Here is a 27,223-nt window from a genome sequence, read left to right as displayed (position 1 = left end):
ATCTAACTGAATATGTTTTCGTAACCTTCTCAAGTATAATCAGTTTTAAGAACGTTGATTTATTCAAAGTAATGAATCTCTGGTTTAATATTTTATTTCTTATATTTGCTTTATACTTTGGGTTTAGTGAAGCTGGTTTATGCCCAAAAAACACTGTGGTTTTTCAAAACAGCCTAGCTCTCAGTCAAAGTACTCTCAAAGTCCATTGCAGATCCTTTGATGATGATTTAGGAGATCATTCTATACTATTTAAAGCTCCTCCTTATAATTTTAGTTTTCATGATGAGATCGTTTTCGCTACGTGGTTCGACTGTGACTTGTTCCATAAGGGAGAAAATGTAGAATATCAGCGATCGTTCAGAGCATATAAAGGTGCTTACTTTTTCAGATGTGGTGCGCTATACGTGTGGAACGCACGAGATGATGCTATCTACTTATCAAAAGATCGTAAGCCTGAAAAATTAATGTATTATTGGATTAAAGATTAATGTTGAGGACGTTTAGTTTCTCTTTCATTTTATGAATAAAAATAAGCTATGTTGACTATTTTCTTTGGTGTTATAATATACACTAAAATGATTTGATTAATTATGTCTTTAGCTGATTTTGGTTTTTAAATCATCTATCTATATCTATAAAATACGCTTCTATCGCTCTTTGGGGGCGTTGGTTGCCACGTTGCAGTTCCAGTTTTAACTTTTACTCCATAAAATTTGAAGATGGACCTTAAACGTTTAATGAATCATTATAATTAGTATAACAGGCCCATAAACGACTCACGCTACTTCCTGCGTCTCGGTCGTTTTGAGGTCACGTATTTTTGTAACTGTAGATTTAAGGCAAATCCTCCCAATTGTGTAATCGTCTCGGAATTGCTTCCCATCCATCTTTTGCTGAAGCCTTAACGCTTCCAATGTTAATCACTGAAGAAACCCACTAATCCCACTACATCTTAAGTTGCAGTTCCATCAATTTGATTCAGTATAAAAACACACCGCCTGAAGACCCTAGACAAATTTTTCTCCTCCTCCTAATTCATATCTAGTGTTATTCCTCGATATTACACGAAGCAACAGGAACTTCAGGTATGTTGATGCCCCTGTTGCTATTAGTTTTGCGGACCAAACCATGTTCTTCATTGAGATTGCTGCGACGGTAGAACGGAATCCGACAAAGAGCTTCCGGTGGTTCCGCAACTGTGACAAAATCTGATTTGGCCAACACAAAAACTTACTTTCTAGGTTCTGTTTAATCTATTTCCTTCACAAGCACATCAAATAACATCGTTATATAACCCTTGAAAGAAGTTTTCATTTAAATGGTGGTTTGTAGATTTCTTTGGGGAAGTTATGGGTATAAAAAACATTTTCAACGAAGAGAGTCAAAGCACTCAACGCATAATAGCAAGTTGACAACGAAGGTATATATCACCTCTCCAACATTCATCTCATTTACAATCTAGAAAAAGCTAGACAGAGTTTCTCTGATATCACTAACTCTACAATTCAAGAGGAGTTTAATCACCAAGGAAACGGGTTAAAGCCGTTTTGGACAAGTATACCGGCTGACCAAGTTTTCCATCTCATTCTAAATTTGTCTAGAGTCTCTACTTTTGACCTCATTGTTTTCAGTTAATTTATTGGTTTGGATTTTAGTGTTTTCTTTAATTAACAAAAATTAAAACAATTTAGGCAAGAAAACACGAGTTTTAGAAGGAATACACAGATTGAAGACATGTCTTAGTTTGATTCAGTGTCTCAACACAAAAGAAAAAAAATTATTTTTCTGTAGCAGATCAATAAAGCTACAACAAATGGTGACTAGAGAAGGGCAATGAATAATGCATTCCCTAACGTTCTTAAAAAAAATATCACCATTCATAAGGAATAATTTTTTTTTCTCATTCTCTACCATTCCTTTTTTTGTAGAGAAATAAAGAACAAAAATATTCCTCGTTAGATTTGAGAAGGAATAACCATTCCTTTTCATTCTTCCAATTTTATTCCTTTACGTTTCTTTTCTATTTGTTCCTCTTGTTTCCAGAATGGTCACCAGTCGAACCCACTAAGGTGAAACAAGAAGTTATTGCTCATGCTCACATGTTTTGGTTAATTAATTTCTGAATTTTCTTTGTTTCTTTGATGGTTTTATCTAACAGCTATATGAGCATCAACTGTACCCAAGGTATAGGCAGAAAAAGAGATATCTGAAACGAGAAGATTTTGACTTTAAACCCTTTAAATTATAAACGTTCTCTAGGGTCCATGGTTTCTTCTTTGTTATGTTACAGAAGACAGTTAAGAAGGAATGGCGTTCTCCTTATCTCTCTGGAGAGAAACCCTTTTTGATGTATGCTTTCCTTTCAAGAGTTGAGAACTTTCGTTGTTGTGAACGATCAGAAAGTTTCTTTACTAAAGAAGATTTTGAGGTTTGATATCAGAAGCAAGTTTGGTCCTTAATGTGAAAACTGGTTTATTACTGTAAATTGGATGAAAGCTATTTCTTTTTTTCTTTTTTTTTGTCTCTGTGTTTGTTGTAGCTAAGGAAATTATCTATAATGTTTTGGAGAAAACCTGGCCATTCTCTAAATGAAGATAGAGAAAACAAAAGATTGGGCGATGTCCGTCGACTAATATTCAAAAGCAATGTCAAACAAGTTGAAGAAAGAAACAACTGATGATGTATCACAGCATGTATCGCTCATGTTCGGCCAACCACTGCTCTTGGTTTTTGGATTCTCAATAGTTCATGTATAATAACCTTTAACTCGCAATGTTAAATAAGCGTTTCTTTAAAGCCCAACAAAGACAAAATTTAATGCATACATGACAACATATAATATTTCAAAAATCAGCATAATTCAGAACACTATGGAAAACAGATATAAAACAAAACAAAACGAAACATTCAAACAATTAAAACATTGTTAGATACATGTTAGTCAAACTGAAGGACCATAACATATCCACCATGGCTGATCTATGTCTGAAAGAATGATAAAGATCGGCTCACGATGGGACTGTAGTGGAGAAATTATGGAAGAACCCGATAGTGGAGATTGTTCGATGGCCGCAACTAAGGAAAGTAGTCATTTCAAAATCAAGTCGAACCACAAAACATGAGAAGGGGAGTTCGAGAGGTCAGAGGAGTTAGGGTAGGAGTATAACTTTTGTCTTTTAGGAGAAATAAACGGAAATTTCTTAATGTAAATTTTAATATCATCTGAATCGAACATGTGATTTTATATTACTTATGTATGTTTTTTCCTTACTCAAAAGAAACACAAAAAGTACTCAAGCATACATAGACTTTTATAATTCACACATTTACATTATCCTTCATGTCATATTCCCAAAACTTTTAAGTTAAAGAAAAAAAACTAGCAAAGAAGTTGATAGCTCTTTATCTAAATGGTTTGAAATTCAACCTAAAGTAATATGAACTTTATTAAGAATATCAAAAACAGAAAAAACAACAAGAATATGTATATTCTTTGCCTGCTAAAAATAAATATTCAGAAATCGGATTCAAAAACATAAGAATGTTGATATGCATGTATTAAAAAAATACATTTAATTAACAAAAATTTATACACAATAAATAGAAATGATCAATAAATATAGCTAAGCTTCAAGGGCGGAGATGATTTATAGACATGAAGGTACATTTTTTGACAACAATGGTAATGATCTGTGTAATTCACAAAAACATATATCTGCATTCAAAAATTATAGTTTTGTACACTTTCATCATGAGACCTAGCGTAAGAACAACCAAAGTTATTGTTATCTTAGAACCAGTGCCACAACTTTGAATCGTGTCTTGGAGCTCGAGGCAGAGGTGTATCCATTGAGCGAGAGAGCTTGAACATGGATGGACAGTCACGAGTGAGAGAGGATTACTGCAGCGGCGATAGAGAGTTCAGTGCGAGTTTCAAAGCACGAGTACGCCGGGGAAGAGATGAATTGGAGCTCTTCGAGAAAAGTTTCGACTTCCATGGAAAAGTTTTTGGATTAAGGAAGGAAAAAGATAAAGGTTGAGAAATAAAAATACATATAAGGAGAGAGTATCATGTTGCCCAAAAACAGAGTACAGCGACGCGAGAAGACATAAACGCCAAAATTGAAGGTTGAATTGACCACCATCAAAACTATAGCTTGACAGATCTCAAAATATAAATTGAATAATAAAGATACTGATTATAAACATATTTTATAAAAAAAAAAGTTTTGGAAAAACAATATTTTTTTTACAAAAATAAAAATAAAGAACTCAAGAAGAGGAACGAAGAAGAAGATACATGGACCCACTTTATTTTGTTTGATAGGAAGAGACTTGACTAAGTGTCCGCAGAAATCAGATGTTAAATTAGTTAGGGTGATATCAATTAATTACAAACTTATCTAGTTAGTTTATAACTAGAAAACTAGACCCTGATTCGCGCGCCAGCGCGGATATGAATTTTCGGTTTTTGTTTATTTATTTAACTAAATGATGAATTTGTAATATTTGATGTATTATATTCACCAAGTAAATATTTTTTTTGGCATCTTAAATCATCCATTTATGACGAATATTCGATATCATATAAAAAATTGAACAAATAGACGTAATTAGAGAAATGTAGACGATATATAAAAACAATGGTTATTAATGTAAAATATGAAGAAATATTATATTATGACTTAGTACGGCATAAAAGATTATAAATTAGTTATACATGTTTAAATAAAATAAAATGATTTTTAAACTTCTATGAAAAATTTAACATATAAAAAAGACGATGAATTAGTTATCAAATTGTAAATAATTTCATAATTTTATTAATAATAAATTATTTATAGTCTTTGTTTTTCGTCAAAATAATTATTAAATGTCCATAACATTAATATGTTAAAAGGCCATATTATGAAAGCCCATGTTGTAACCGTTTTTTTCCGGGAAGTGTAACAAAAAAATTACCTTTAACTCTTCGTTTTGTTTAAGTTCTGTGTCGGTAAAAGATTAAAAAAAATCTCTCTATCTTTTTCAATGTTCAATTTGAAGCTTATTGTGCGAAAATCATACGCAAATATAGGCAATTGGTTGGAATCTCTATATCTTTATATTCTTATAAATTTTAAATTTATTGTTTTATCTTCTGCAAACAAATCAATTACTGAAGCAATAGATCAATTGGTTGGAATCAAATCTATTCTTATAATTAGTGTAATTATGGTTATAGTTTCTATATTTAATAGGTACATTAAAGATACGACATTGAAAATATTTTGTTTTGATTAATAGAAGATATTGGATTTTGAGTTTGTATTTATTGATTTGTTTTTTTATAAAGCTTAGAAAATCAATGAGATGATTGGTTTGTTGATACATCCTATAAAGAAAACGAAAGTTATAGGTGGTTTGAATATTGTACATCGATCGATGCATGATGTAAGTTGACTATATAAAACTTGAGCATGATCATTTCAAAATAAAGCATAGGTAGGTTATATGCATTTGTTATATTGTAGTTAATATATTTTAAATATTACATAAGTCAAGTGATTCACGTTTTCGTAAAAATAAAATTCAAGTTCATTATTGGGTCATACTCGTCTGTAATAAGCTACGTTAAATATGATGTATTTTTAGGTTCATTTAATGACATTAAGTTTAAATTTTATTAAGAAAAACTCATTAATTTAACTGGAAAAGACAAACATTAAAATAAGTAGGTTCATTTAATGACATTAAGTTTAAATTTGATTAAGGAAAACTCATTAATTTAAATGGAAAAGACAAGCATTAAAATAGGTAGTTTAATTTAATTCTCAGTGACATAAAAGTGTAAATAAGTTAGAAAACTTAGGGATATTTTTTAATGGGTGCTTCTCTTTTAATAATAGAGATGAGTTTAGCTAGAAAAAACTACTTTAGTAGCACAAACTGTTTTAGAGTGTAAAATAAACTCATAGACTGCCTCTCAGCGTAATTATTTCGATTATCATTTCATTCGCTGAGTTTTCCGATAGTACCAAAGCTGAGAAGTGGGGTCCGTACAATAATTAGAGAAGTGTTACAAGCAATAAAAAAGCAACCCCAAAAGGCTTCCAGCATGTATACGGATTCCTTAATTCCCATTATATTAACCGGTTCATATGTGTTTTACCATAACATACTTTGTATACTTCACTGCAACAACACCATCCCTCTCACAAGATTACTAGAAACCCTTTTCGAAGAACCGACCACTCACTCAAAGCTCCAAAACCACTCAGCATGAAAGGATCACCGCGAGGTATGCACACCTCACTGGTCCATCCGTCCAACCATAGGAATCAAAGGTACAACGTAGATTGTTGCTTTCTCCGTAATAGGTTCTCATGAAAGCATCAGCATTGGTTAGGTCTCTCGATTCTAGTTTTGCACCTTATTATATTAATACTTTTACATAATTTTCTTTTACAATTAATTTTACCATGTTAAAAAGCTTTACACCACTACGAAAAAGACATGTGGAGAGCTAATCTCTCAAGACCACAAGAATGTCTCTTCTTCGAGGTACCTTTCTTCTCCTCTCTTTTCTTTTTTACTTTCTCTTTCTTCTTTTTGATTTTTTTTAATATTTTTTGGTTGCTGAGAAATGGTGGTAGAGACTATCAGTGCACTTGCTTTCAGATTCTTTAAAAATGGTGTATACAAATTATTAGGCCTATCGGGTATCCGGGCAATTTTAAGGTATCCGGATCTGGATCCTTATCCGGATCCGGGGTTCTCGGATATCCGGACGTCGGATATTCTTCTAAAAATTGTAATATCCGGCGGATATCCGGATTCAGATCTAGATCCTTAAAATAAATAAAAAGAATAATATTAATATATATACAATATTAATAATAATTTTAAAAAAATTTAATAATGTTTTTAATTATTTCTATGTATAATATTACAAAATTTACATAAAATTTATATATACTATTATAAAAATGAAAATATATAAAATAAAATTAGTTTTATATATAGATATTACTATTTTTGAAATAGTTATTAATAAAACTTACGGATCCGGATATCCGAACTAAAAAATCAAGATATCCGGATCCGGCTTTGACGAATCCAACATTTTACTATCCGGATCCGGATTTGGCCCCTCCGGATATCTGGATTTTTGGATCGGATCCGGATCGGATCTCGGATCGAATCCGGATCTCGGATAAAAATTTCAGGTCTACAAATTATGTCACTTCAGAATCGGGAGTGATGGGGTGGAAATATATTCTCCACCACATGCTTTCTTATCTAAAAGTCAACTAAACTGTTAGTAACTTACAAGATCCATTATGTCACTTCAGAATCGGGAGTGATGGGGTGGAAATATATTCTCCACCACATGCTTTCTTATCTAAAAGTCAACTAAACTGTTAGTAACTTACAAGATCCACATAAAGCATGCCTTGAAAAAAAAAACAATACACTCATTACAAATTTCCACTTAGACAAACAACTACACGAACATAATTTACAGGTGAAACCACTTCCCCCTCCCCTCCTCCCCAACCTAACATCAGGCTATCAAGACACACTCTCTCTGTAACAACATTAACGCAATAACAAGTTGACAATATAGTTCATAAAAAAAAATATGACAAGAAGTATAGCCAAACATGAGAAGCAAAATAGGTTTAAGCTGCTCGGACCCAAGTCACCACAAATCTAAAACCTCAACAATTATGCTGTAAAACAACTACACAAGAGAGATAAAAAAATTAAACGAACCAATATGTAAATACATTTAGCAACTAGATGTAATAAGAAATATAAAACCCCGCACAAAGAGCGGAAATACTACTAGGGGAAATACATTAGACTAGGGTTAAACCCGCCCTACGGACGGGTGAGCAATTTAAAAAACAACTAAACATATTTCAAATTTTAGTATATATTTGAATATAGCTTTTTATATATAAATGTTTTCAATCTTTTGTATTAATCTTTAATATTGCAAAAGATTATAATAATAAGATATTATTTTTGCATTTTGGAAAGAGATACAAATTTGATAGTGATATATCATTTAACTAATTATTCACTGTTCAAAACCGAAAAGTAATTTTGTTTTGTTACTTTTAATTCCAAAATGGATAATAAACCAACTGATTATTAAAATATATAATTAAACTAAGTGCGGGTTTATAACTTTATTTTTTATTAATAATTAAATTTGATTTCTAAATTATCAATATCTAATGAATTTACATAATTTTTTTGTTTGTGAAAATATAATGTTAACCTACTTTGTTTAAAATTAAAATTACACATTTAAAAAGTGTCACTGTAACTATCATAATTACCATAGTCTAAGAATGAAAGTTTAAACTCAATGAAACAACAATTCATTAGAGCTTAATGGAGAAAATAACATTATATTCATGTTTTACTGATAAATTTTATTAGATAAATTTTCAAATGTGGTAAATTTCTTCACTTGACGATGTGTTTCATGAGGAAAAAACAAATTCTACTTTATTAATAGAAATTTATTTATTAGATTTTATTAATTTTTTAAAAATAAGAATTATGTTTTGATTATGTAATAATCACTGTTGTGTTTTTCTTTCAATTTTCATGTGAATATTTTTAAGATTGATCTTGGTAACCACAAAAACAATATCCATGATATTACTTCTGTTTTCATTTCCATTTGTCGGATTTTGATGAAATGTCAAAAATAATATCGTAAATGGATTTTTTTTCCCCGTTCTTATAAATATTTGTTAGTTTTCTGTAGTTTTATATTTTGGATTAGATCATGTAAAATTTTAAATAAATTATTATTTGTTAATTATTTTTCACCAAATTCAAGTTATTCAATGTAATATTTACAAAAATATATATATTGTTTTATTTATTATATCTTATTAATTTTTAAACTGATTTTTATAAGATATTTGTTTTGATTATTTACTAAACCTTCATATTCTTTCGCCTAGTTACTCCTCATGCAGCTAAAAAACTTATATTATTCCTACAATATTTTTGTGCAAGAGAACAAACCAATCATTTACAAAAATTGAAGGAGAAAGTGAAGACACCAATGATGTTCTAGGCCTCTTTGATCTTATTAAAGTTAAGGATGGAGGATGAAACTTCCATTCTAAGCAGCCTTGGAAAACTTACATTCTTCATTCTTGTTAGCTTAAGTTCCATGGCTTTTGAGTTTGTTATTTCTACTTTATTATCAGACTCTAAGCCATACCTCCTTATCAATCAAACTCCCTCACTTTTATCAAACCCGAATTAAGCTTCTTCAACTCAATGTTTTTTCTTATCCATTACCCTGTTGTTCAAAACTTCGGTTACGTTCTCTGCTGCTAACTCGGTCTTCTTTATATGATTATTTTTATTTAACTGCATTTCTTTGCTCGTAAGCACTTCGCGTCAGTAATGTTCTGTATACTCTAATCTTGGTAGCTTGTGTTTTCTACTCCAACCGCAGATTGCGGCTTATCTCTTGCCTAATAAGTTTCATTTTTCTTCCAGAGTTTCCACTGCCCCTAATGATGTTCCTTTTGTTTGCTCTTTTTTCCTCAATCTATCTAACACGTTTCTCTAAGTATTTAGAGTTCTGTAGCTCGAACAGAGTCTCGTGTGTAGAATCTAACTTCAATCTCTCCTAAGTTCTCAGTCCAGGAGCAAATAAAATTGCTAGGCCATGTCCGTTTATTAAACGCAACGACTTAGATGAGCGAGTGAAAGGTCTTCTTTATTGGTCGTTCCGGTGAAACACGGGAAAACGCGGCGATCAAACAATAAAAGAGATCCAAGAGTATCTGTGATGCTAAATAAAACATCAACTCCATTTGTCTTCTTTTTCTCTCGCCAGCGACATGTTTCTCTCTCATCAGCTACTAAAAACACCATTCTCCTTTCTTTCTCTTACATATTTTTCGTTAAATTTTGTGCCGCTGGTTATTGTCATAGTGTTAACTAAAAGAACATGGTCTGAGCACTGTGGGGGACTAAATAAAGTCTATCACTGGTCACTTGCCCTTCCATGACATGAATATGCTGCAAGGTAACTCGTTCTATTTGGTACCAATAGGTTATTGGTGCAGCAGGAACAGTCATGAACCCTCGTTGAAATTCTGTTGGATATAAAGAGAACATAATATGTTAGCTTTTCTATTTATTTTTTTGACATTAAAGGTATATTAATCGTAAGTGCAAGACAAAACATATAAGTTTGTGATGGCTTGATACCTTTCATCAAAGAGAACATTGAACCAGCATGCAAGACCATGCACTCGGGTACACACGAACACTGTAAATTTCAACGGAACATAAATGTCGAAAAATTGTATTTTTCACGAAAATAAATTAGCAGGTATATAAATTTAGACCATGTCATTCACCAAACAGAGAATAGTGCACACTGATATTTCTTTTATGTGAAACGGCATGGACAAAAGATTCTGTGATGTTAACGAAATACCATTGAAACAAATTTCATGTATAAAGAAGCTATACACCTATCTAAGTGAAATTTGACACTCACCTGCCAAAGCACACACACAACACAAAAATTCACTCTTAACTCTGCTTAACCAATGAATCAGTTAACCCCAATAACTTATTCTTCCTTGTTTTGTTAAAAAAAAACGAGAAGCTTAGTCAAATCATAATCGCATGGCATAAAAATCGACACCGCAAGCTCCACGTACTCGCGGCCTGACAGAAGTGAATATAATCAAATAAAAATCTGTGATTCTGAGATGCTCCAACGCGAAGAACCCCTACAAAGTTAGTGGCGTCATTGTTTTTTTTTTTTTTTGCTGAAGTCTTCTTTGATGAGGGGGCAATGGTGTGAGTTCAATGTTGTTGTGTGAATGGTTTTATAGCCATGTTTTTTAGAGGGAAATAAACAGTCTCTTCATATAAAAATGTAATATTATTAGTGTAGATTTGGAAATAATAAAAATGTAAAATTATACATTATTTCAGATATTATATTTAATGTAATATTACCATTTCTCTTATTGTATATTTATTTATTCTGTTTTTTTTGTTTTTTCTCTGATAATTTATATTTACTTATTTTAATTTCTTGTTACTTTTTTGTATATTATGAAACGATAATATTACATTATGGAGATGGAGATAGTTTGTTTTTTGGCTTATTCCGGTCAAACTCAATATTAGTAGGGATTTGGAAATAATAAAAATATAAATGTATACCTTTTTATATATGAAATGGTAATATTACATTATGGAAGATGGTTTGAACCGTAAGAAATAGAAATTGCTTATTTTTGGTTTATTCTGGTCAAAATTATTATTTTTGGCCATATGATTTAATGAGCCACGTGACTTCTTTTGGAAAAAAGATTTGTATACTAACATGGACACTCCTCTTTGTAAAATTAAATATAAAAATGTAATGTTATTATTTTTCTTATATTGTATATTTTCTTATTATAAGTTTTGAGTTTATTTATTTAACTTAATATTAACATTTCTTATATTGTATATTTTCTTATTTTAATTTCCAAGTTTATTTCTTTAACCTTTTTGTAAACTAAATGTAAAAAAAATGTAATATTGTATATTTTCTAATATTGTATATTTTCATATTCTAATTTTCGAATTTAATTAATTTTGTATATAAAATGGTAATATTACATTAAGGACAGTTACAAAAAAAAGTAATAATGCCACGTGTCATCTTTCGGGAGAATTTTTTTTCGCTGATTTGGACGCTCTATGGAGCCTCAAAAGGTTCCTTTTATTATTATAGATTGTGTATTTCTATTTCTTATACTTTCTATTTACTAATAATTTTATATTTTAAGATAGATTTACATTTTAAGATAGATGTTTAAATACTAATGTACTTTTTCAATTTTTTAAATTGTGTATTTCCTTTTCTTATACTTTCTATTTCCGTAATATCTATATTTTACATTTTAAGATAGATGTTTAAATATTAATATACTTTTTCCATTGTTTTTAAGTTGTGTATTTCTTTTTCTTATACTTTCTATTTACTTAATATCTATATTTTACATTTTAAGATGAATGTTTAATATTTAATGTACTCTTTCCATATTTTAAAAATTGTGCATTTACTTATTATTGTATATATAATTCATATATTTATATATTTATAATATTTACTTATTATTTATTTTTCTATATATTGAGTATTTCTCTTTTTTATACTTTATATTTAGTTAATATCTATATTTTATATTTTAAGATAGATGTTTAAATATTAATTTTTTTTCCTTTTTTAATGTAAAACGGCTATGTTTAATAGAAGAACTTGGACAAATAGTCAAATAGTTATATTTATGTTTTTTTTTTCTTTTTTTATAAAATGGTAATGTTACATTATGGAGATAAACCGTTTTTTTAGTGAAAAATGGTAATCTTACATATGTTTAATGTAGTATTTCCATTTTTTATGTTGTATGTTTATATATTATTTATTATTTTCGAAATTATGTATAATGTTTTTTTACGAAATAATAATGTTACATTATGGAGATAAGCAGTCTTTTTTTTAGTGAAAAATGGTAATCTTACATATGTTTAATGTAGTTTTTCTATTTTTTATGTTGTATGTTTACATATTATTATTTTTTAAATAAAAATATAAAATGGTAATCTTACATATTTTTAATGTAGTATTTCTATTTTTTATGTTGTATGTTTACATATATTTATTATTTTCGAAATTATATATAATGTTTTTTGTTTTCTTTTTTTAAAACGCTAATGTTACATTATGGAGATAAGACAGTTTTTTTTTTAAGTGAAAAAGGTAATTTTATATATTTTTAAAGTAGTTTTTTTATTTTTATGTTGTATGTTTACATATTATTTATAATTTTTCGAAAATTAGTAATATTAAAATGTAAAACTATATTTTATGCCACGTGTCATCTATCGGGAGAATTTTTTTTTGCTGATGTGGACGCTCTATGGAGCCTCAAAAGGTCCCTTTTACTAGTATAGATGTTTTATATTTAGTTAAAATCTATATTTTATATTTTAAGATAGATGTTTAAATCTTAATGTTTTTTTTCTTTTTTAATGTAAAACGGCAATGTTTAATAGAAGAACTTTGACAAATAGTCAAATAGTTATATTTATGTTTTTTTTCTTTTTTTTATAAAATGGTAATGTTACATTATGGAGATAAGCTCTTTTTTTTAGTGAAAAATGGTAATCTTACATATGTTTAATGTAGTTTTTCCATTTTTTTATGTTTTATGTTAAATGTAAAATGGTAATCTTACATATGTTTGATGTAGTATTTCCATTTCTTATGTTGTATGTTTATATATTATTTTCGAAATTATATATAATGTTTTTTTTTACGAAATAGTAATGTTACATTATGGAGATAAGCAGTCTTTTTTTTAGTGAAAAATGGTAATCTTACATATGTTTAATGTAGTTTTTCCATTTTTTATGTTGTATGTTTACATATTAGTTTTTTAAAAATAAAATTGTAAAATGGTAATCTTACATATGTTTAATATAGTATTTCCATTTTTTATGTTGTATGTTTACATATATTTATTATTTTCGAAATTATATATAATGTTTTTTGTTTTCTTTTTTTAAAACGGTAATGTTACATTATGGAGATAAGCCAGTTTTTTTAAAGTGAAAAAACTAATTTTATATATGTTTAAAGTAGTTTTTCTATTTTTTATGCTGTATGTTTACATATTATTTATAATTTTCGAAAATTTGTAATATTAAAATGTAAAACTATATTTTATGCCACGTGTCATCTATCGGGAGAATTTTTTTTCGCTGATGTGGACGCTCTATGGAGCCTCAAATGGTCCCTTTTGTTAGTATAAATAATTTTCGAAAATTAGTAATATTAAAATGTAAAACTATATTTTATGCCACGTGTCATCTATCGGGAAAATTTTCTTCGCTGATGTGGACGCTCTATGGAGCCTCAAAAGGTCCCTTTTATTAGTATAGATTTTTTAAGTGAAAAAGGTAATTTTATATATGTTTAAAGTAGTTTTTCTATTTTTTATGCTGTATGTTTACATATTATTTATAATTTTCGAAAATCAGTAATATTAAAATGTAAAACTATATTTTATGCCACATGCATCTATCGGGAGAATTTCTTTTCGCTGATGTGGACGCTCTATGGAGTCTCAAAAGGTCCCTTTTATTAGTATAAATAATTTTCGAAAATTAGTAATATTAAAATGTAAAACTATATTTTATGCCACGTGTCATCTATCGGGAGAATTTTTTTTCGCTGATGTGGACTCTCTATGGAGCCTCAAAAGGTCCATTTTATTAGTATAGATTTTTTAAGTGAAAAAGGTAATTTTATATATGTTTAAATTAGTTTTTCTATTTTTATGCTGTATGTTTACATATTATTTATAATTTTCGAAAATCAGTAATATTAAAATGTAAAACTATATTTTATGCCACATGTCATCTATCGGGAGAATTTTTTTCGCTGATTTGGACGCTCTATGGAGCCTCAAAAGGTCCTTTTTATTAGTATAAATAATTTTTAAAAATTAGTAATATTAAAATGTTAAACTATATTTTATGCCACGTGTCATCTATAGGGAGAATTTTTTTCGCTGATATGGACGCTCTATGGAGCCTCAAAAGGTCTCTTTTATTAGTATAGATTCGAAAATCAGTAATATTAAAATGTAAAACTATATTTTATGCCACATGTCATCTATCGGGAGAATTTTTTTTCGCTGATGTGGACGCTCTATGGAGCCTCAAAAGGTCCATTTTATTAGTATAAATAATTTTCAAAAATTAGTAATATTAAAATGTAAAACTATATTTTATGCCACGTGTCATCTATCGGGAGAATTGTTTTCGCTGATGTGGACGCTCTATGGAGCCTCAAATGGTCCCTTTTATTAGTATAGATTTTTTAAGTGAAAAAGGTAATTTTATATATGTTTAAAGTAGTTTTTCTATTTTTTATGCTGTATGTTTACATATTATTTATAATTTTTGAAAATCAGTAATATTAAAATGTAAAACTATATTTTATGCCACATGTCATCTATCGGGAGAATTTTTTTTCGCTGATGTGGACGCTATATGGAGCCTCAAAAGGTCCCTTTTATTAGTATAAATAATTTTCGAAAATTAGTAATATTAAAATGTAAAACTATATTTTATGCCACGTGTCATCTATCGGGAGAAATTTTTTTCGCTGATGTGGACGCTCTATGGAGCCTCAAAAGGTCTCTTTTATTAGTATAAATTTTTTAAGTGAAAAAGGTAATTTTATATATGTTTAAAGTAGTTTTTCTATTTTTTATGCTGTATGTTTACATATTATTTATAATTTTCGAAAATCAGTAATATTAAAATGTAAAACTATATTTTATGCCACATGTCATCTATCGGGAGAATTTTTTTTCGCTGATGTGGACGCTCTATGGAGCCTCAAAAGGTCCCTTTATTAGTATAAATAATTTTCGAAAATTAGTAATTTTAAAATGTAAAACTATATTTTATGCTACGTGTCATCTATCGGGAGAATTTTTTTCGCTGATGTGAACGCTCTATGGAGCCTCAAAAGGTCCCTTTTATTAGTATAGATTTTTTATATTGTATATTTACTTTTTATTTATTTTCCTTATATTGTATATTTACTTATTATTGTTTAATGTAACATTTCTATTTCTTATATTATATTATATATTTACTTATTATTTATTTTTCTTTATATGTATTTTTATTTTTATTTTTTGTTAATGCCACGTGTCATCTTTTAGAAGAAGTTTTTTCCGCTGATGTGGACGCCCTATGGAGCCTCAAAAGCTCTCTTTTATTAGTATAGATTTTCTTACTTTTATATCAGATGATAAATTATGATAGATGTTTAATGTAATATTCTATTTCTTATATTGTATATTTACTTTTTATTTATTTTCCTTATATTGTATATTTACTTATTATTGTTTAATGTAATATTTCTATTTCTTATATTATATATTTACTTATTATTTATTTTTCTTTATATGTATATTTATTTTTTATTTTTTGTTAATCCCACGTGTCATCTTTTAGAACAATTTTTTTTCGTTGATGTGGACGCCCTATGGAGCCTCAAAAGCTCCATTTTATTAGTATAGAGCTCCGTTTTATTAGTATAGATACATTTTTCAGATAAATGTTTAATTTAGTTTTTTCATTTTTTAATTATTTATTTACGTTTTCTAATCTTCTTGCTTTTATATCAGATTATAAATTATGATTGATGTTTAATGTAATATTTCTATTTCTTATATTGTATATTTACTTTTTATTTATTTTTCTTATATTGTATATTTACTTATTATTGGTTAATGTAACATTTCTATTTCTTATATTATATATTTACTTATTATTTATTTTCTTTATATGTATTTTTATTTTTCTTTTTTGTTAATGCCACGTGTCATCTTTTAGAAGAAATTTTTTCCGCTGATATGGACGCCCTATGGAGCCTCAAAAGCTCCATTTTATATAGTTATAGGAGTTAACCCGCGCTACGCGTGGGACTATTTTTATTTTCAAATGTTAACCATATTGTTATTTTTTTGAATGTTGTATTCTGAACAACAACAAATTCTGAATTGTATCTTTGTGTAAATACTTATTTCTTTAGAAAAAATTAAAAAACTATACATTTTTGATATAGATGTTTGATATAGTTTTTCCTTTCTCATATTGTATTTTTTATTTTTTTTATATTGTAGGGTAATTCTCTCAAATAGATCTTTTAAGTCTTTGTCACAAAATAGCATTCAATAAGGAAAATGACCAAAATAGCCTTTTTTATTTTGAAAAAAATAATTTTTATTTTTAAAAATTTGAAACTCTATCCTCAAAACTCCACCCCTTAACTCTAAGCCATAAGTCTATGTTAGTTAACCATAAGGTATAAATGTATTTTTACTCTTTAATAAGACTTATTTTGGTTATTTTTCTCATTTATAGCTATTTTGTAACAAAAACTTAAAAAGAGCTATCCTAGAGAATTTTTCTATATTTTATATTTATTTATTCTAATTTTCTTGCTTTTATATCAAATAATAACATTACGATAGATGTTTAATGTAATATTTATATTTCTTATATTGTATATTTGCTTATTATTTATTTAAATATACATTACGACATATATTTAATGTAATATTTTTATTTCTTATATACTATATTTAATTAATATTCATTTTTTCTTATATTTTATATTTATTTTTTCTTATATTACGATAATTGTATAATATAATATTTCTGTATTTTATATTGTGTATTTAATTATTATTTATTTAACTATACATTTTTCAGATAGATGTTTAATTTAGTATTTTTTCATTTCTTAAAGGGAAAATCTCCAAAATAGCATCTTTCTAAGTTTATATCACAAAAATAGCACTCAAAAACTAAAATGACCAAAATAGCATTTTATCTTTTGAAAATTTTAATTTTTTTATTTTCCAAAATTTAAAATCTTATCTCCAAAACCTCATTTCTCAACTCTAAACCCTAAACCCTAAGCTCTAAACCCTAAACCCTAAACCCTAAACCCTAAACTTTAAACCCTAAACTCTAAACTCTAAACCCTAAACCCTAAACCCTAAACTCTAAACTCTAAACCCTAAACCCTAAATCATAAACCCTACTCTTTAACTCTAAACCCTATGTTTGTGACTTTTGATAAAACATTAAGTGCTATTTTTGTGACTTTTGACCTTGAGTGCTAGTTTGGGAACAAAAACTTGATTTAGTGCTATTTTTGTCTTTTTTTTCTTAATTGTATATTTATTTATTCTAATTTTCTTGCTTTATATCAAATGATAAATTATGATAGATGTTTAATGTAATATTTTTATTTCTTATATTGTATATTTCCTTTTTATTTATTTTTTTCTTATATTATATATTTACTTATTATTTCTTTTTCTTTATATGTATACTTTTTAATTTTTTTTATTAACGTCACGTGTCTTCTTTTTGAAGAAATTTTTTTCCGCTGATGTGGACGCTGCCTTAAAAGTTCTCTTTTATTAGTATAGTTAGTATATTTATTTTTAGTTATTTTAATATCATAATAGATGTTTAATCTAATATTTTTATGTTGAATATTTACTTATTATTTATTGAACTATACATTTTTCAGATATATGCTTAATTTAGTTTTTCCATTTTTAATATTGTATATTTTCTTACTGTTTATCTTTCTTATTTTTTTATTTTTTTATTCTAAATTGTTCGCTTTTATATCAATGATAATAATAAGATATATATTTAATGTAATATTATTATTTATTATATACTATATTTACTTAATATTTAGTTTTTCTAATATTTTATATTTATTTATTCTAATATTACGATAATTGTATAATATAATATTTCTATTTTTTTATATTGTGTATTTAATTATTATTTATTTTACTATACATTTTTCAGATAGATTTTTAATTTAATTTTTTTTTCATTTCTTAATTGTATCAAATGATAAATTATGATTGATGTTTAATGTAATTATAATAGATGTTTAATGTAATATTTCTATTTCTTATATTGTATATTTACTTTTTATTTATTTTTTTCTATATTGTATATTTACTTATTATTTTTAATGTAATATTTCTATTTCTTATGTTGTATATTTACTTATTATTTATTTTTTCTTTATATGTATATTTATTATTTATTTTTTATTAATGACACGTGTCATCTTTTAGAATAAGTTTTTTTCGGTGATGTGGACGCTCTATGGAGCCTCAAAAGCTCAATTTTATTAATATAGATACATTTTTCAGATAGATGTTTAATTTAGTTTTTTTTTATTTTTTAATTATATATTTACGTAATCTAATTTTCTTACTTTTATATCGGATGATAAATTATGATACATGTTTAATGTAATATTCTATTTCTTATATTGTATATTTACTTTTTATTTATTTTCCTTATATTGTATATTTACTTATTATTGTTTGATGTAACATTTCTATTTCTTATATTATATATTTACTTATTATTGTTTTTCTTTATATGTATATTTATTTTTTATTATTTTGTTAATGCCTTGTATCATCTTTTAGAAGAATTTTTTTCTCTTGATGTGGACGCCCTATGGAGTCTCAAAAGGTCCATTTTATTAGTATAGATACATTTTTCAGATAGATGTTTAATTTAGTTTTTTCATTTTTTAATTATATATTTACGTTTTCTAATTTTCTTGCTTTTATATCAGATTATAAATTATGATAGATGTTTAATGTAATATTTCTATTTCTTATATTGTATATTTATTTTTTATTTATTTTTCTTATATTGTATATTTACTTATTATTATTTAATGTAACATTTCTATTTACTTATTATTTATTTTTCTTTATATGTATTTTTATTTTTATTTTGTGTTAATGTCACGTGTCATCTTTTAGAATAAGTTTTTTCCGCTGATGTGGACGCCCTATGGAGCCTCAAAAGTAGATACATTTTTCAGATAGATGTTTAATATAGTTTTTTTTTTATTTTTTAATTATACATTTACGTTTTCTAATTTTCTTGCTTTTATATCAGATTATAAATTATGATAGATGTTTAATGTAATATTTCTATTTCTTATATTGTATATTTACTTTTTATTTATTTTCATTATATTGTATATTTACTTATTATTGTTTAATGTAACATTTATATTTCTAATATTATATATTTACTTATTATTTATTTTTCTTTATATGTATTTTATTTTTATTTTTTGTTAATGCCATTTGTCATCTTTTAGAAGAATTTTTTTCCGTTGATGTGGACGCCCTATGGAACCTCAAAAGCTCCATTTTATTAGTATAAAGCTCCATTTTATTAGTATATATACATTTTTCAGATATAGGTTTAATTTAGTTTTTTTTTATTTTTTAATTATATATTTATGTTTTCTAATTTTCTTGCTTTTATATCAGATTATAAATTATGATAGATGTTTAATGTAATATTTGTATTTCTTATATTGTATATTTACTTTTTATTTATTTTCCTTATATTATATATTTACTTATTATTGTTTAATGTAACATTTCTATTTCTTATATTATATATTTACTTATTATTTATTTTTCTTTATATGTATTTTTATTTTTATTTTTTGTTAATGTCATGTGTCATCTTTTAGAATAAGTTTTTTCCGCTGATGTGAGCGCCATATGGAGCCTCAAAAGCTCCATTTTATTAGTATAGATTTTTTAATTATACATTTACGTTTTCTAATTTTCTTGCTTTTATATCAGATTATAAATTATAATAGATGTTTAATGTAATATTTCTATTTCTTATATTGTATATTTACTTTTTATTTATTTTCCTTATATTGTATATTTACTTATTATTGTTTAATGTAACATTTCTATTTCTTATATTATATATTTACTTATTATTTATTTTTCTTTATATGTATTTTTATTTTTATTTTTTGTTAATGCCACGTGTCATCTTTTATAATAAGTTTTTTCCGCTGATTTGGACGCCTTATGGAGCCTCAAAAGCTCCCTTTTATTAGTAAGGATTTTATATTTATTTATTCTAATATTACGATAAATATTTAATATAATATTTCTATTTCTTATATTGTGTGTTTAGTTATTATTTATTATACTATACATTTTTCAGATATATGATTAATTTAGTTTTTTTATTTCTTAATTATATATTTACTTATTATTTATTTTTCTTATATTGTATATTTACTTATTATTGTTTAATGCAATGTTTCTATTTCTTATATTGTTTATTTACTTATTTTTTTTTTTTTTATATTGCAAATTTACTTATTATTTATTTTCTAGTTTTTAAATAATAATGCCACGTGTCATCTTTCGGAAGAATTTTGTTTCGCTGATGTGGACGCTCTACGGAGCCTCAAAAGGTCCCTTTTATTAGTAAGGATTCTATACTAATAAAAGAGACCTTTAGAGGCTCCATATAGCGTCCACTTCAGCGACAAATTTTTTTTCCAAAATATGACATGTGGCATTATTAGTTTAAAAATAGAAAATAAATAATAAGTAAATTTGAAATATAAAGAAAAATATATAATAAGTAAATAAACAATATAAGAAATAGAAACATTGCATTAAACAATAATAAGTAAATATACAATATAAAGAAAAATAAATAATAAGTAAATATACAATATAATAAATAGAAATATTACATTAAACATCTATCATAATATTATCATTTGATATGAAAACAAAAAAAAATTAGAATAAGTAAATATACAATTGAGAAATGAAAAAAACTACATCAAAAGTCTATCTGAAAATGTATAGTTTAACATTTTATTATTTTCAAATATTTTTGTAAGTAAATATACAGTATAAGAAAAATAAACATAGAATATAAGATAATATTTTTTATCACATTAAACATCTATCATAATATTATCATTTGATATAAAAATAACAAAATTAGAATAATTAAATTTATAGTATAAGAAAAAAAGGTAAAATACAATTAAGAAATGAAAAGACTAAATTAAACATATCTCTGAAAAAATATATAGTAAAATAAATAATAAGTAAATATACTATATAAGAAATACATGTATTATATTAAACATCTACCATAATATTAGAATAAATAAATATACAGTATAAGGAAAAATACAAAATAAGTAAATATACAATATTAGAACTGGAAAAACTAAATTAAACATCTATCTGCAAAATGTATAGTAAAATAAATAATTAGTAAATATAGACTATAAGACATAAAAATATGGATCATCTTTTTTGGAGAGTTAATCCAAAAATGGAGGATCACCCATTTGCGTGGATATTATGGTATATTTGGAAAGGTCGAAACAACAAAGTTTTTAGCAATTTTGATGTTGATCCAAGAGATACGCTTAAACTACCGGAATTAGAATCAACACTGTGGACGGAAGCACATGTAACAAATAACCAGAGGGTTGCAAATCAAGTACATGAAAGAATTGTACCAACAATACTAGGAAAATGGTGTTTCATAGATTGCTCATGGAAAGATAAGGAACAATTCTCAGGACAAGGCTGGTACATCACTTTAGCGGGTTTTGATGGATTGCTAGGGGCACGGAATGTTCGGACAAGTCTTTCACTTCTTCATTCGAAGGTAGAAGCGCTAATATGGGCAATGGAATGCATGAAGAATTTACGGTAATTTCAGGTCACATTTGCGACAAATTGTTCTCAATTGATAAAGATGGTTTCGGAACCAGAAGAATGACCAGCGTTTAACAATTATCAGGAAGACATTAAACTGCTGAAAAGAAGCTTTCTAAACTCAGAGATCGTTCATGTACCTCAGACATCAAAAGGCGGATAGCTTAGCACGCAGTGCTAGGAAACAACCGTTTTTCGTCGTTCACATGGACAGAGTTACCGGTTTGGTTTACAGAATCATCATGAGTTTGTAGATGATTGATGTAAAAAAAAAGACATAAAAATATTAGTATAAAAATAAATAATAAGAAATATTATTATGATATTTTATTTTTATTCTAATATTATAATAGATTTATAATTTAATATTATGAATTATTTTAATATTATTGTTAGTAATATTAATCATATAGAAATGTTATATACTATAATAAGTAAATATAAAATATAAGAAAAAATAAATAATAAGTAAATATAGTATATAAGAAATAAAATATTATATTAAATATATATCGTAATATTATGATTGATATAAAAGCAAGAAATTTATAATAAATAACTATACGAAATAAGAGAATATAAACAATAAGTAAATATACAATATAAAAAATAGAAAAACTAAATTAAACATTTATCTGAATTAAACATCTATTAAAGAGTTAAAATAAATTTATGCTATAAGGTTAAATAAACTAGACTTAGGGTTTAGGGTTATGGGGTGGAGTTTTGTGGATATGATTTCAAAGTTTGAAAAATAAAAAAGAAATATTAAAATTTTCAAAATAAAATGGGTTATTTTGGTCATTTCCTTATTGATGACTATTTTGTGACAAAAACTTAAAAACGACTATTTGAAAGAGTTTTCCTACAAATTAAAAAAATTTAAATAATAAGTAAATATATAATATAAAAATGAAAAACTATATGAAACATCTATATGAAAAATGTATAGTTTTATGTTTTTTTTCTAAAAAAATTACTATTTACACAAACATACAATTTAGAATTTTGTTGTTGTTCAGAATACAACGTCTAAATGAATAACTATATAGTTAATATTTAAAAATCAAAATAGCTCCGTGCGTAGCGCGGTTTAACTCCTAGTGAACATAAAAAAAGTAAGCCTTTTGTATTTTATAGTTGACTCTTTCTTCTTCGATGTTCATCGGCCATTTACGGAGAAAATTCCAATGGCTTCCAAAAATAATAATTTAGGCTTTCTATTTGAGATTGGTAAACTATCAAACTCAATCCTTCAGTTTCATGTTCACCCAAAGATTATTATTTCACAATAAAGCAAGACAGATGAAGCACTGTATATCTTTTTTAACGTTGCAGGCATTTTCACGCATTGTTATAATTCTCAACCTGCTCGGATACTTCATCCCAAAGAGGTTAGCCCTGTTCGTTGTTAGATCGCGGCGGTAGCGTCTAGCGACAGATTTTACAAAGCAAAAAAGAAAAACTTAAACGGAAAGAAAGAAGAAAAATGGAAGAAATCCTTGTTTTCATGTCGCAGCCAAGAGAGAGAAAGGAGGAACACTGACGCTATTTAATTTGGCGACACAAATACCACCGGATTCCGTCAGAATAATTGACGCTGCGTTCTCTGTTTTAACACTGGCGGCAAGTTAAGCAAAAAATGATGAACAATTTCCAGCCGCTCATGTCAATTGCTGCGATCAACTAACGAACAGGGCTGTTGAGATTCCCTTCAAACCATCAATGCCTGCTTCTTCAGGTAAAACTTCATTGAGAAGTCCGCTTGTGTACGACTTTAGTGACATCTTCCTGTTTGTTTTCCGGGCTTTTCTGGTGTCACTGCAGAAGTGTAAAAAGCTTGCATGAGAGAGATACCACGGATCAAAAACAGTCTTGATGCTAAACAGATTAATCCACTGGTTAGTGAAATTGAAGCTATTTACTGACCTTCTTTTATATTACTTACTAAATTGGGGATCTGTTTTGTTCCATGTATGTAAACAAACTGATCTCGCTGCAATGGGGCATCTTCAATATTTGTGGATTGCACAATGGAACAAAGCAAGAAGATACTATAACGGTCATGAAATGCAGGGAACAGAGGTTAGTAGGATACTAAACTATAGAAGACTATCTAACTCGTACTGAATGTGTCGTCCATGTTGGTTGCATATATATAAAAGACACACTCCTGGTTTATAATCAAAACTGTAAAAACCAATAACAACATTTTGTTTCTCCACGTCATTGTACAACTAAGCCTTCCTTGTGTTTAAGATTTTGAAGCAGCTCCTAGCTTCAGATTTTGAAGCTCATGTGCTTATTCTGTAGGAGGAGATGCTGGTTGCTTTGTTTTGCTTCTTTTCCTTAAAATTCTCACCTTTAGAATTGGGGATTTGCTTGTAACGATTCACCAATTCAACCACCATCATCTCAGACCATTCAATCTATGCAGGACAATCTTTTGGAACAGGTGGAATTCAAAGGGTAGATAAAGCCTAGCTTTACATCTCTGGCGGTTTGAGCCGTAAACCTCCTTATGGCTAGCTCAGTTTCTTAAGTTTATTACTTTCTATGTCCTTTACATTCGAACTGCGTATTGCAAGTTTTTGCTTCTTCGGATTTTCAAAACACTCCACCTTTTGAGGGCAACCCTACCGACCATGTGGGGTTAAAAAGGTTAGCCATTCTTAACAGTATTGCTTGATCTTCTTCCTCTGATTTTTCAGTTTTATGTGCCTGACGATGATGTTATAGTAGTTACTTATTTAATTTACTTTTCCTTGTACTCTCTGGTTTTGTTCTTCTTTTAGATACGAGCATGAATTATTATGGTTATTACTTCTAGCCTAAATTACTTGGCTTTTCAAAATCTTCACCTTCCCCGGGATAACCTTACCGGCCTGGTGGAACTCAGAGTCAGAAGTTAGAAAGATTTAGTTATATGTCTTTCTTTTCTTTTGTCCCTCATATGTGTGTACATGATTTTTGGGAAAGGTTTGTTCCTAAGCAGCTTGTGATGGGATTAACCAAGTTATCTATTCCTTTCGTTTTGATTTTGGTAAAAGTTATGCTTGAAACTTCTGGATGCAATACTTTAATGCTATGTTTTTCAGGAGCCCAAGACCTGTTAATTTTATGGCAACAGTGTTAACCACAGAGTTTAAAGGCTTTCAGTTCTCTGCAATAGTATATATTGCAGTAGTAAGAAAAGAGTAGGGTTTGGCGGAGTGTTATCGGTTTCTCTGCCCATCTGAATGCCTAATATATAAGGGCTTACTGTGACAGTGGCTTTGAAAGTCCAACGATATCACTGTCACCGGATTTGGCTTATAGGCTTTAGCAACAAGCTGTTGAATTGTTCTTAGGAAATTCCATGGATTTCACCTGCTTCGTTTTTCCTTGCAGGCCTACTTAAATCCTTAGTTAGGAATAAAGATGCCCGGTTTGGATTCATTTTTATTACTGGAAGAATCTTTCCAAAAGGTGTGAAGAACCTATTCATATCGATCCCTGCTGATAAAGTCCTTCTACTCAGTAGAGCTTCTGGAGGCTTGTAAGACAGTGAGAATCTGATGCCTTTCTGCCATTAAGCACATGCTGAAAAAGGAATGGATCGTAGCAAAAAAAAAAAGGAATGGAACAATAGTTTTTTTTTGGCTAAGAAACCCGAAGAGAAGATACTTGAACCGACTGAGATGGTGAAAAATAAAGTTGCAGTGGAAGATTGGTCAAAGCAAAAACAAAAGTTCTGTTTGGTAATTGAAGAATAATAAAGATAGATCTCTACCGAATAAAAATCAATGAAAAGAATATAAATGGTTATGTATATACTTGTATTTATAGAGAAAATAGAATAATAATAAAGGAGAGAGTAAAAGTTAGTCGTGTGATTTTGATGAGTAAAGAAGAAAGTGATCTTCATTATTGTTGTATTTTTTTTCTTCTACGAACAACAACTTAACTCAGCTATTTATAATGCAACAAAATTACATAGTCATCATTTCTTTAATAGAGAACAAGACACGTAGAGATGATAAAGATGATGTTATAACAGGACAGGTGTCCAAGTTGGATAATCATCCTCTTTTGATATTTATCTTCTAACACTCCCCCTTGATTATCCATCTTATATTACGTAGTGCCTCGTTAAAAATCTAGTCATGGAAAAATCCTTTGGGACAAAAACCATGACAAGGGAAAAAGAGTACACTGCCGTAATCTCCCCCTGAGAATAGTGGACCTAGCTTTCTCGTCACAGGTCATATAAATGCCGCATTCCGATACCATAGACGTATTTTCGGAACGTTGTAGTGGGAAGGGCCTTTGTGGACAAGTCAGCCGGGATTGTCGCATGACCGTACATACTCGATGTCCACCTCTTTATTTTTCTCGAGCTCCCTTATGTATGAGAAAAATCTTGGAGAGATATGATTTGTTCTGTCTCTTTTGATGTAGCCTTCTTTGAGTTGAGCGAGACAAGCCGAATTGTTTTCAAATATTTTCGTCGGCTCTTTTTCGTTGACTATTTCGCTTAATTCTTATATGTTGTGACTCATTGACCGAAGCCAAACATATTCTCGACATGCTTTGAAGAAGTCGAAACCTAGGATCGTTTCTCGGAACGCTATGTAATCATGATTTCACCAATTGTAAAACCGTATCCAGTTTGTGTTCGACTTTATAAATAGCATGTATCTGCAAAACCATACCAAACTCGGGTTTTCTAGAATAAATCAACCCTAATTTAAAAAAAACCTTGGAGAGAACGGAAATATTCTCGACCCGTTCTAATTTCCATGAATAGAAAATGAGCTGTATCTTGCAAAGACATTAGTGTCTAAAAGTATATTTAATCAAATACAACTCGCAAGACATATACGCTCACATATGCTTTATTACCATTAGCATCTCCAAAGTACTTATTTATATAAGATCTTACCAGGATCTTTTAAAACAATATCTCTTTTAACATCGAGAGATCTATTTATCATTGGAGTACTCAAAGGAGTCGCTTTATTCAT

At 27.8% G+C, this 27,223-nt stretch overlaps 1 long non-coding RNA gene across 2 annotated transcripts; it reads left to right on the top strand.

Annotated features, from left to right (window-relative positions):
* Positions 1 to 5,974: 5,974 nt before the first annotated feature.
* Positions 5,975 to 26,134, top strand: LOC106427017. 2 transcript variants are annotated; one of them, XR_007329103.1, is made up of 6 exons: positions 5,975 to 6,326; positions 6,473 to 6,543; positions 23,556 to 23,958; positions 24,045 to 24,302; positions 24,655 to 24,878; positions 25,608 to 26,134. It is a non-coding gene; the product is annotated as an uncharacterized LOC106427017 (long non-coding RNA). The 2 variants fall into 2 exon arrangements; XR_001285416.3 differs by lacking the exons at positions 5,975 to 6,326; positions 6,473 to 6,543 and adding an exon at positions 23,355 to 23,450.
* The last annotated feature ends 1,089 nt before the right edge of the window (positions 26,135 to 27,223 follow it).

This window comes from Brassica napus, chromosome C9 (assembly GCF_020379485.1).
Source record: "Brassica napus cultivar Da-Ae chromosome C9, Da-Ae, whole genome shotgun sequence".
Taxonomy (NCBI): domain Eukaryota; kingdom Viridiplantae; phylum Streptophyta; class Magnoliopsida; order Brassicales; family Brassicaceae; genus Brassica; species Brassica napus.
This window is presented reverse-complemented; position numbering and strand designations above follow the sequence as displayed.